Below are 9779 nucleotides of genomic sequence, written 5' to 3' on the forward strand. Positions count from 1 at the left end.
AGTGCTAGTAGTTCCTACATCAATTCAGCAGATTAATATGGAGTTTACAGGTCTGAAAATAAATCACTGCCCCTGAAGCTCAGGATAAACACTCACGGTAAAGCCAGCAACCCTCTGGGCTTTCATCATACTGGTTTCTGCTGCGGACCCTTTTTATCAGATTTATTTCAAGATACTGTAATTTTGCTGTAAACTCAAGATTTTCTGCTGACAAGACAGCAAAAATCAGTTAGTTGCTTCTTTATGCTGTGTCAACACAGCCATGGATATCAAGCAAGCATAATGGTATACTACAAGGAAACTTAAGTATTCTTGTCCCCCGATTCACTATGTGAAACTCTCAGCTTCTGCAGCCATGGCTATGTCACTCCCCTTCAGGGCCCTACCCAGCAAAGATTCAGTGGTTAAAGCCCAATCTGGATTCAGGAGCCAACACTTTTTCCTTGCCTACAGAGCTCAGATTCCTGCCTCTGAGTATACAGCGGAAGTTGGAGAGAGGCTTTTTCTATGCCCCATATGGAAACCGACCCACATGGATTCCCTGTTCTTTGTTCATTAGCTGCATCCCTGGACGACAGAGGGGGTAATTAATTAAAATGATGTCTTCCCTTTGTTTTGGCTTTCCACAAAGCCTGAGGGACTGGTTCAGAGAGTAAGTGAGTTGTGCAGCCCTAGCCAGGTTCCACATGCAGAAAGCCCACCCAACATTCCTGGTAGACAGCATGAACTAAAACACCACTGCCTAAGAGAGCAACCCATGGTAGCCTGGACTGGAAGGGCACTGTTTTGTGACATTTATAGCTTGCCAATATTGTATTGTAAGAAGGTTCCAAGGACTTGAATATAAACTACTTTTTTGGTCAGAGCCTGAAAGCAATTTGTACCTTTCATTCTGCAAAATATAGTCAGTGATAAAAAACCTGCTGTGATGCTTGAACACAGAACAGTATCAGTGTTTGCTGATCAAACCCCACAAAAGTCAGGTTTCCTATAGGGCTCCTTGTTTGCATTTAATACCTGGCATTACTTACACATTTAATTTCCACATCAGCTCCAGCTCCACTGGGAGGTTCCAAAGGTTTGGCAGCTCCTCTTGAAGCAGGTTCAGCTGAAGCTACTGAACAGTGGTGGCTGGTCACTCTGGGTCTCTTGCTGCTCTTCAACAGACATGGGTGTAGATATTGGAGAAGGTTGCGCCACAGGGTTTGATGGTATACTGAAGAGAAGGCCTGGGGGCATTGTAGAGCATGGATTTAAAGAGAAGGAACAAGCAGACTGAGCAAGAAAGAAAGGCTGAGGTATCTGAGTCTACATGGGGAAACTGTGAAAGAACATGGCCATAAATGTGCCCATGTATGGAAAAGGGAAGGCTGGAAGGGGTTGCATGTTGTAGGGCAGATGTGATGATATGGACTCAGGTCTTACTGAGTGGGTGGCACAATCACCTCCTATAGGGGTCATGAAGGGGATAGGAAAACAAGACACTGGGTAAGAATGGATGGGAAGGGAAGGTCACACTGGAGGGTTTCAGATGTGATGCTTTAGAGCAGTGGTTCCCAAACTTGTTCCACCGCTTGTACAGGGAAAGCCCCTGGTGAGGCGGGGCGGGCCGGTTTGTTTACCTGCCGCGTCCGCAGGTTCGGCCGATCGCGGCTCCCAGTGGCTGCGGTTCGCTGCTTCAGGCCAATGGGAGCTGCTAGAAGCGGCATGGGCCGAGGGACGTACTGGCTGCCGCTTCCAGCAGCTCCCATTGGCCTGGAGCAGCGCACCGCGGCCACTGGGAGCCGCGATCGGCCGAACCTGCGGACGCGCCAGGTAAACAAAACGGCCCGCCCCACCTCACCAGGGGCTTTCCCTGTACAAGCGGTGGAACAAGTTTGGGAACCACTGCTTTAGAGGGAGAGCAGAACTGTTTCCCAGAAGCTGTTCTCTTCTTGTGTGGAAGATCATTTCTATTAGATGAATGCCTGTATGAGGGCTCTACTGGTTTCTGGCACTTGAGTTTCCCACATTTGCCTCTTCTACAGCTAACTGGGCTGGTCTGCTTTGAAGGGGAGTCTCCTAAAAGGGAGGAAAAATAGTCATTCACTGAAGCAGCAGGTATGGAGAGACAGAGACAGGCCTTCAGAGAAATAATGGAGAATATGCAACACATTCAGAGAGTTAATTTAGCAGAATATGCCCCTGGACAGTTTCTCCAGTCAGGGTAGGAAAATTTTTGCTAGCAGGCCCAGACAGTCCTCTTCTATATCCCATCAGCCCCTCTGACTGCTCTCCTAGGCTTACCCCGACCTATTCTTTCAGCGTATTGGAGTCCTAATAATAGGAGGCATTACTCTGCTGTGTGGCCTTTTGCAGCGTTTATTGTAAGAGTTACATGTCCTGATACAAGTCCAGGATAGCAGCATCTAGGACTGGGTAGAGACTTCTGTGCTGTGACTACTATTAAGCCCCAGCAGTTAGAAGAAAACATCCTGCTCGGATTTGCAGGACTAGTAAGATATTGATTAGATCACAAGATGCATAACTAGACTCAATTACTAATTCATTTACCACACAGAACAACTGGTGCCTTCCTTGACCATAGGAAAATCCACTGTTGCTTCTGCTCCCTTGATAGAGATAGGACCTATACAGAGATGACAATATCCTCTGGTGGAGCCCATCAATGTAGTTCTGCTCCTCTTTCAGAGTGTGGGCTGACAAAACCTCCTTTGTTAGTCCAACTTGCTTAAATTCCTCAAGAACCACAGTGGGACTCTGAGCATTCAGAGGAGGCAGCTCAATTTGTTCATGCTCCACAGTGGCATCTTCTATTGCAGTCACTTCTACAAAAGAGAAGGAAAACAAGTAACTCTTTGGCCTGGCATCCTGGGGTTTGCTCCCCCTTTCAATGAATGATCATTCAGAAAACAATCTCATCTGAGCTACTGAGTGGGTTCACGTGACATTGCAGAGGGAGAGAGAACAACATAAGTCACAACTCAAGTATATTCATACAACAGCAGCTGAGTGAATGATATCCCACCCACGGAGACTGAGGTGCACAGGAATGATACAGTGACAGCACTAGGTTCCTGTCCATCCTGCACTGGAACTAACTGTGCAAGCTCTATCTGAGCTTGTATCATCTGTGGTTGTACCAGCCAGTCCATCTTTATAAATGGAAGCAAGGTCAAACACAAGAGATCTATAGCATAAGTGCACATCTAGTGAAGTTCCTATAAAGCTATAATCATGGAAGCAATTTCTACTCCATTTGCTCAGACAGACATGAACTCAACCTCAGAAGTAAGGTGATAGTATTTTATTATTTTATATACTATAGTCTATACTGAACCATAAGCGTAACATCAGGGTGACTATTTAGCAGAGGATGCAGTCATATTTTCAGTAATACAGCTAAGTACAGAGTGTTCACAGTACTAAGGTTATAGAAGAGATTCCAGTTTGAATTATATCTTGTATTATTTGACAATGAATACGATATACACAATACAGAATGCATATGCACAAGGAAGCAAGTAGAGGATGAGCATTCAACCTTAAACATCAAGCAATTCCAATAGCTGAGCGCTTGGTTTTTCAAACTAACTGTAAGCCGGGGGGAGACCCACTAGCAGGGGAAGGAAAAACCAAGTCCCAACTGCTGAACTCTTCACATCCCCGTCTTCAGGGCTGGCTTTATTCTCAAAAGCACCAATTCAAAACCAGTACAAATCAACTCAAACGACTGGGAAATACACCCCAGAGGCCAGTTCAGCTTCAGCCAGCTGGGAGCAGAAAGGAACGTTCCCCTATGGGTCTCTTTTGCACTACCTTTCCTTTTCCTTTTATAATCCTGGCCAAATCAAGCATATGACAGGCTCCTACATGCATCACTAACATTGGGTTTTGCATTAACTATATTTTAGCCTGATACAGACTAGTCAATTCTATAATGGAAAGTTCCAAGTTTGTCAGAGAATTTTCATCTTTGTTTGATGGTTGCTCAGGCACTTAGTAGTAGTATAAGATACTGATATGAAAAAAAAAGTTTAAATACTTAAAAATAATTGTGACTAACTGTTCATGCTGTTTACTTTTTACATTCACTGTACTTTGGCCGTGAAACAAGACTTTTACATTTCTTGACAGTTTCACTTTTTGATTCTCCTGTGCTAACAGAATGCTATAATGTTCATAGATTCAAACGCCTGAACAAACCATTGTGACCATCTAGTCTGACCTTCTGCATAACACAGGCTGTAGAACTTCCCCAAAATAATTCTAGAGCAAGTTTACCACCTGATGATACTGTCCACACAGCTGATCTGCTGGTAGGCTAGAATATGTTGTATCTTCCTTGAATCATCACAGGATGAACTGTCTGGGCCTTCAGTCATGTTACTTCTCAGTGCCTGGAGAATATACGAAGCAGTGTTCTGTTTGCCTACAAAAGAAAAAAAAACGTCGTCTTCCAAAAGCATCTTAGAGCTGCCCCCTAAGTAAGTCTTTATGAGGGTACATGGCCTGTGATAGTATCACTCCCATAAATTAACTAATTCTGTGAGCTCAAATGAGGACACATTTTTCTGAAACAATGTATTGTCTACAAGAAAAAAATTACAAGCTTAAGATGAAACATCCACCCCAGAAGATCTTAGTGAACACAAAGGAGACAGTGCACGAACAGCCCATTTCTATCATTATGGTTAAGATAATTTTGCTCAATTCCCACCCTAACACCAGCAGGCTAACAGAAGTATCCTTGGTGATGGGGTGGAAACCCCAGATACTAAGCCTTCCCATCACATAAGTAGGTTTATAAATTAGTTTTTCAAATGCTGCCAATTTTAAAAGTAGCGTTAATTACTTTCTACTGCTCACCATCCCTATTTACAAATCACAACATCTGACCTCTAACCCAAGAGAAACTATGGCTACTCAGAGTATTGATGTTAAAACCATTCTATTAGCTTAAAAGGTAGCACAGTGATCACAGCATACGAGCTCTCCTCATTGAGGCTGTGCACAAATCACTGTTCACAGTGGACTTAACGCTGGGTCTCACAATTCATAGTAGAATCTTGCTGTCAACACACCTAGAAGTTTAATTTAACTTTAGTAATGAAACAGGACTTCAAATTCCTAAACATTTTAGTAGAGGATTTTAATCTTAGATTGTAAGCTCTTTGGGGTAGGGACCATGTTTTCTTACGTATTTGCACAGTGCCTATGCACAAAAGGGTCCTGATCAGGGACTCTGTGCACTACTGCAATACAAGAGTTTGATAACCATAGACTGCTTCTCCAGTAAAATGGGTTAGAACAGCAAACACTTAGATCTATTTTACATGATGTAAGAATTTCTAACACAAAGCTGTCAGAACCAGTATGCCACTCAAGTCTAAAAGGCAGGACTACAGATCATGGGGAATTCACACTTCATCTAGGGATCAGGATTCTATTAACTCACCTCCCTGCAGTACAGTATCCAGGACTGGATCCTTTCTGCTCTGTGATTTAGTATGCAGCTGTTGACCCAGATTCTTTATTCAGTTCACATTGGCACAGACCTGCTGCAATGTCATCTGGGGGGTGTGAGAAAATTACAGGAGTCAGACTGAGGAAACATGAGTAAACACAGGAAAACATAAGCACAATAATGTGCTAAGGTACCTCAATTCAACCTAGCATAGAGGGATGGACTTGTCAGCCTGAGCTTGGCGTGTCTTGACTTTTATCACTCAGATTCACTATGGTAAAGTCTACAACCTCTGCCTTTGAATAATTTTCTTGAATTGATATAAGCCTTCAGAGATGAAAGGGTAGAACAAGTTAATGACTTACCCAGGATATTGTTTAGGAGGAAACTATATTTAAAATTTGTATTCACAGAATGTCTGTTCACATATGTATTCTGATAGGGGGACCCTGCACATTTCTTTTAACCCTAGATGCCATTTCTTTTTAACATGGTTTCCCCATTATTTTGTCAAGTCTGCCAGTTCTCTGAAACAAGTCACTATATATCATTATATGTCTGTAATTTACTTCACATGATAACTTTGTTTGAGGTATCTGACAATTCCAGTCAGGTAAATGCCTACTCTGGCAATTTAAAAATTTTGTATGTTTGACCAATCCAAGTATATTTAACTCAAGCACTTGATTTGCCTTGTTGTATCTTCCCACTTCAATATAATTTCACAATGCATGGAGTACGTCTGCAGTGAGAATTTTCAGTTTTATTATTATATTTCTATTGTTACCTGGGCAATGTCATATTGATAAACTTACTAGTTCTGTTGTATTTCCTCAGCACAATTCACATTGGAGTCACTAGAGGACGCTATGCTGATATAATGTTTGTAAGACCCATTGCTACCAAGACTTCCATAACCACTAGAATCATTGCTATGAACTGGCTGTAAGAAAGGCAGAATTAATTGTCTTAGAGGTAACAGTAAAAAGAGATAATGCAGTTAGCAACACAAAATTTCAAGTGACTCCAGAGATGTAAGTGAAGAATCTTCATTATTTTGTGAGACTTTCAGATTTTCCTTCATCCTCTTTACCTGCAGGAGAAGCTTGTATATTTGTCCTTGCAATTCTCTTATCTCTTTATTGACACTGCTCATCTCTTTGCTTCTTGCAGCAAAAACATCTTCATTCAGAGGGCTCCTGTGAAATACCAATGGAAGTTTAATGTCAAGTCAAACCTAATTTAGTTAAAGAAAGATCTATATAAACAAGATTACAGAGCAGATTTTTAGGGAACGGTATTAACTCTGCTGCTTTATGAGGTGCTATTCTGGTCCTCAAATGAGTACACTAGGAGGGAAAATATCAGAAACAATTCAGGCAAGGGATTATTACTACCCAGAAAGAAAGTAATATCTATCCCCTTCCTAATGGTTTCTCACATTCTGTTAGCTTTTTTGACTGCTGCTGCATACTGAGGTGATGTTTTCAGAGAACTATCCATGATGACTCCAAGATCCCTTTCTTGAGTGGTAACAATAACGCAGGTCCTTGAAAGGAAGACATACACTATCTGGTGTCTGCACAAGTTCAATTTTTAAACAAAGAAAACAGGCTTTCAAATGCATCTATTGCATTTTACTCTGGCTGAAGGGATTGTATTGGATTTCTAATATCAAGACTTAAAGTGTGTGTTTACTGGGGTGTTTCACACACAGAATTTAGTAAAATAATTTTAGAGAGAAGTTAATGCTATGACAATACCTTCCAGCAATTTCTCTCTTTGGGTTAAGCTGAAAGAAGTGGAGCCTAAAGGATCCAGTTTGATACACTGGGAATGTAACAACACAACAACAAAAGATATTTTCAAAGCTATGCCCAGTGTGCACTTGCTAGAAAGCATCACTATTCCATGAATCTCTCGGAGTCAAATGGGCCTAGTATAGTCAAGGAGAGCATAGGTGCTTTAGTAAATTCTGAAGAAACAGGTACTACAAACAAAGATTTGGGGATTTTATAAGTGATTTCTGGATTTAAAAACATAAATGTTATGCTCTATATTCAAAGTGCCCTTTTTGCCATTACAGAGAATGGAAGCTGATCTTGGAACCTCAATGTTCTGGAATGTAGTTAAATTTCTCAATGATAAATTAAATGATAAAGTAAATAAGGTTTTTAAAATGTATAAGAAGCTTCATTTAAAATTAAATTAAAATGCAGAGCCCCCCCAGACCGGTGGCCAGGACCGGGCAGTGTAAGTGCCACTGAAAATCAGCTCCATAGGTTGCCTACCCCAGTTTAATCCATTTCATACACACATCACATAACATCTTAAGGGGACATGCTCTACTCTTACCTAACAGGGAGTGATGAAGCACTCTACCCAATGGCCACACAAGGCTGAGTGCCTTGGCACAGATCACTATGCAAATTACATGATTGTCAGGCTGTGCAGAGCCACAGTACACAAAAGAGACACATGCAGGATTCAAGAGACTAATGCATAGAATCGTAGGACTGGAAGGGACCACGAGCAGTCTTCTAGTCCAGTTACTTGCACTGAGGCAGGACTAAGTATTATCAAGACCATCCATGACAAGTGTTTGTCTAACCTGCTTTTAAAAATTGCCAATGACGGCGATTTCACAATCTCCCTAGGCAATTTATTTCAGTGCTTAACTACCCTGACAGTTAGGAAGTTTTTCCTAATGTCCAACCTAAACCTCCCTTGCTGTAATTTAAGTCCATTGCATATTATCCAAACACAATATTTAAACCCCAACATGGGCATTTCAGTTGCATAGGAGTCACCATGAAGAACATCTGAGCTTTATTATTTATTGCAAAGGACAATAAATCATCATATTTTGGCCCAGGAGGGGCACATTTTTTAAAGCAAGACATTACATGTGAACCCAGTATAGACACTAATAGAAGCAGCATATGTGACTCATCTGTCCAAACACAGACTATAGGATATTTTAAATCAAATTAGCAATGCTATAAATTACACAATTACATGGGGGCTAATTCATGACTTGATAAAAAATTACAAGGACTACTGCTCACAGTTCAGGACATAAGATGCTCACCAGCTGGGGTGGGAAATTTTTTCCCTACTCCAAGATACACAATTGCATAAGTGCAGATATGCATTATTTTGGGGAGAATACGAGGCAGGTGAAGAGTCAGCTCTCTTAGAAGCATCTGGGATAGATCACTGTTGTAGGATGGATACCAGACTAGAACTGCACGGGCAATTGCCTGCCAGGTACAAAGGTTGAGGATCTCTCAAGACATCTAGGACATGCATATGTGTAGTGCTGGGGAGGCGCTGGTGATCATGGTACATGTAGGTACCAATGACATAGGGAAAGGCAGGCGAGAGGTTCTGGAGGCCAAATTTAGGCTTCTAGGTAAGAGATTGAAGTCCAGGACCTCCAGAGTAGCATTCTTTGAAAAGACAACTGATACAAAATGAAACAAAAAAAATCCCAAACCAAACTGAAAATTACCTGAGACCAAAACTAAAAACATTCATTCCAGGTCAAACTAAACATTTTGTTTGACTTGAAACTTATTTTTGGCTTGGTTAAGAACATAAGAAAGAATACTTGGCTAGATGGACCTGTCTTCTGACAGCGGCCAATGCCAAGTGTGTCAGAAGAAATGAACAGAACAGGTAATCATCAAGTGATCCATCCTGTCGTCCATTTCTAGCTTCTGGCAAACAGAGGCTAGGGACACCATCCCTGCCCATCCTGGCTAATGGCCACTGATGGACCTACCCTCCATGAGAGGTTTGGTGAAAAAAAACATCCATTTTCAGTTCAAACTGAACCAAATGTTGTTTGGATTTTTCTGTTAGGCCCCCCAACCACCCCCCCTAAAAATCTATTATTCACAATCACTCAGCTCTGTATAATACCCTGCCCACACTCCTCTTCCCTTGTAGCCCAGGGGGGTCAGGTTGGTGGTGTTATATACTCCTTTCCTTTGAAATCCACTCCTCTTCCTTCTCCCCAGACCAGTGAACTACAGAGTTCCCCCTTCCTCCAAAACCTCTTTCAGTCCTGGGGGCTACACAGTTCCACCCCCACCAAACACCTCTTCTCTCCTCTCCCCAAATCTGGAGGATTATACAGTTCCCTAACCTGGGGGTGGGGGAAATACAGTCTTAGCATCTCTCCTGCCCCAAAAGAGGGTTATAGAGACCTCCCCCCCAACCCCTCACTTCCACCCCAGAATGGGAGGTGTTATAGAATGCCCCAACCCCTCACCTCCACCCTAGCCCAGGGGGGTTTATAGAGCCC

General features: G+C 42.1%; 1 long non-coding RNA gene across 2 annotated transcripts; it reads right to left on the reverse strand.

The window, feature by feature from the left end:
• Window positions 1-1922: 1922 nt before the first annotated feature.
• On the reverse strand, window positions 1923-6920 carry LOC112112141. Of its 2 annotated transcripts, XR_002908568.3 has the most exons (4): window positions 6283-6920; window positions 5459-5573; window positions 4288-4432; window positions 1923-2828 (listed from the first exon to the last, which is right to left on the reverse strand). It is a non-coding gene; the product is annotated as an uncharacterized LOC112112141 (long non-coding RNA). The 2 variants fall into 2 exon arrangements; XR_002908567.3 differs by having other exon boundaries at window positions 5459-6920.
• Between the last annotated feature and the right edge of the window lie 2859 nt (window positions 6921-9779).

This window comes from Terrapene carolina, unplaced genomic scaffold (genome assembly GCF_002925995.2).
Source record: "Terrapene carolina triunguis isolate 2854851 unplaced genomic scaffold, T_m_triunguis-2.0 Scaffold714, whole genome shotgun sequence".
In the NCBI taxonomy this organism is placed as follows: Eukaryota; Metazoa; Chordata; order Testudines; family Emydidae; genus Terrapene; species Terrapene triunguis.